The sequence below is a fragment of the Arachis hypogaea genome, chromosome 10 (genome assembly GCF_003086295.3).
Source record: "Arachis hypogaea cultivar Tifrunner chromosome 10, arahy.Tifrunner.gnm2.J5K5, whole genome shotgun sequence".
Lineage (NCBI taxonomy): Eukaryota > Viridiplantae > Streptophyta > Magnoliopsida > Fabales > Fabaceae > Arachis > Arachis hypogaea.
The window spans coordinates 71,433,742-71,436,257 of NC_092045.1; the positions used below are offsets into that span (position 1 = coordinate 71,433,742).

The window sequence follows — 2,516 nt, forward strand, 5'->3', positions numbered from 1 at the left end:
TGATTTTACGCTCCAACCATTCCAGGCACACTACCCAGCAATAGTTGTAGATTTTGAAATAAAGTCTTCACTACTCAACTTGATGCCCAAGTTTCATGGCTTACCTACTCAAGAGCCTATCAAGCATCTTAGGGATTTTCAGACTGCTTGTTCTACTGTTAAGCGTGATGGCACTAATGAAATCTCCATTCTGCTGAAAGCCTTCCCATTTTCTCTGGAGGGAAAGGCAAGAGAGTGGTACTACACGTAACCCATAACAACTGTTTCCAACTGGGATACACATAGGAGAGAGTTTTTGGATAAATTCTTTCCGGCTGAAGTTGCCGATAAGCTGAGGAAGGACATGTCTATAATCGTTCAGGATGAATTTGAGACCCTCTATGAATACTTGGAACGCTTTAATAATCTTCAAGACGCATGCCCCCATCATATGATTGACAAGATAGTGTTGCTCGGTTACTTTACACAGGGTTTGAAATCTTAAGATAGGACCACACTGGAAGGTGCTAGCAATGGTTCTATGAAAAAGTACAAGACTACGAAAGAAGCATGGCAATTGAGCAGCAACTTAGCTGACTCTACTAGGAATCATAGGCAAAGACAAAGTCGGTCAAGAGCTGTTGCAGAGGTATCCACTAGTAAAGAGACTGCTACTATAGCTCAGAGCTTATGTGAAATGACTAACTTGCTGAAGCAGATGCAACTGAATCAGCAACAACCTCAGCAAGTTCAGCCTTCTCCAACACAGCACAGCCAGCAGTTGGTTCCACAAAGAGTATACAGAATCTGTGCAGATTACAGTCACTATACCGATGAGTGTCTGCAACTCCAACCAGAAGACAACACTGTAATAGCCACTCATAACTTTCATGACCGCCCCAATCAAGGGTACAATCAAGGTGGCAACTATAACCAAGGATGGCAGGATAACTCTAACGAAGGTTGGAGAGACAATTCTAACCAGGGTTGAAGGGACAATTATAACAGAGGAGGCAGAGATAATAATGGAAATCAGAGGTAGAATAACAATAACAATTTCAGGCAGCAGAATCAAAATCAGTCCTACAGAGCACCTCATTTAAGACAACCTCAAGCTTCTCAGCAGACCTTTCAGATCACTTACCCCTCTTCATCTCCTAATGATGAATTACTACAAGACATTGATCAGAGATAACAGGCCATGGAAAACAACCTTACTTCTACTCTGAATGGTTTGAATTCTACTTTGCAAGCCCTTGTCTCACAGATTGGATCAATGAACAACTCCAACAACCAGTCCTCAAGCTCTGGTGGACTCCCCTCTCAACTATTACCCAACCCAAAGGGTGGTATTAATGCCATCACCCTAAGGTCCGGAACCACATTGCAAGAGAGGAAACAGGAAGAGCCCACTCCATCTGAACACACCTCAGCTGAAGAGGTAGTGGAAATAGAAGATGTTGAAGAAGAAAAGAGTATACAAGACATGGTTGAAGATGAAGATGCCAAATTACAGAAAGAAACACCAAGGGGTGCGGACACTATAGAGGACGCCATTCCTATTCCATTTCCACAACTTGCAAGGAAGCCCAGGAAGCAGTTGGAACCTGATCCCAAAATGGTAGAAATCTTCAAAAAGGTTGAGGTAACTGTTCCCCTTTTTGATGTCATTCAACAGGTACCTAAATATACAAAGTTTCTAAAAAATTTGTGCATACATATAGACAAAATTAATGAATTAGAAACTATTCCTTTAGGAAGTTCTATATCTGCTTTAATGGGAAATTTACCTGAAAAGTGTAGTGACCCAGGTCCTTGTATAGTTAGTTGTACTATTGGTGGTGTAGTAATTTATGATTGCATGTGTGATTTAGGAGCATGTGTTAGTATAATGCCTTTATCTGTATATGATGTTTTGAGGCTCCCTCCCTTAAAAAGGTCGGCAGCTCGTTTTGTGTTAGCAGATAAAAGCATTATTACAGTGGCTGGAGTTGTTGAAGATGTTTTAGTGAACATTAAAGGGCTCACATTCCCCAATGATTTTTATATCTTGGAGATGCCCCATAATGACTCAGATAAGCCATCATCCATCCTACTTGGGAGACCATTCCTGAAGACATCAAAATTCAAATTGGATGCTTTTTCAGGAACATACTCTTTTGAAATAGATGGCCGAATGGTAATCTTCAATCTGAATGGAGTCATAAACAACCCTCCAGAAGATCATTCTATCTTCCAGTGTGACATCATAGATGACACCGTAGCTGAAGTTCACCAGGAAAAGTTTGAAGATAAGTACATAGGACAAGGTCCAAGTGTGGGGAATTCCGAGGACAATACAGGCACTCTACCACTGCTACCAGTTCCAGATAATCCAGAGCCAGATCATGACCAGAAGTTGGAATTAAAACCCCTCCCTCCACACCTCAAATATGCTTACCTTGAGGACCAGCGGAAGTTTCCAGTTATCATTGCACAAGACCTCACTCCTGAACAGGAAGAGCAGTTACTTAGTGTGCTGAGGAAGCACAAGAAAG

The 2,516-nt window shown here is 41.6% G+C and overlaps 1 non-coding gene across 1 annotated transcript; it reads right to left on the bottom strand.

Moving 5' to 3' along the window:
• Positions 1–328: 328 nt before the first annotated feature.
• LOC112719061 (small nucleolar RNA R71) lies at positions 329–436 on the bottom strand. Its single transcript, XR_003161381.1, has one exon. It is a non-coding gene; the product is annotated as a small nucleolar RNA R71 (small nucleolar RNA).
• Between the last annotated feature and the right edge of the window lie 2,080 nt (positions 437–2,516).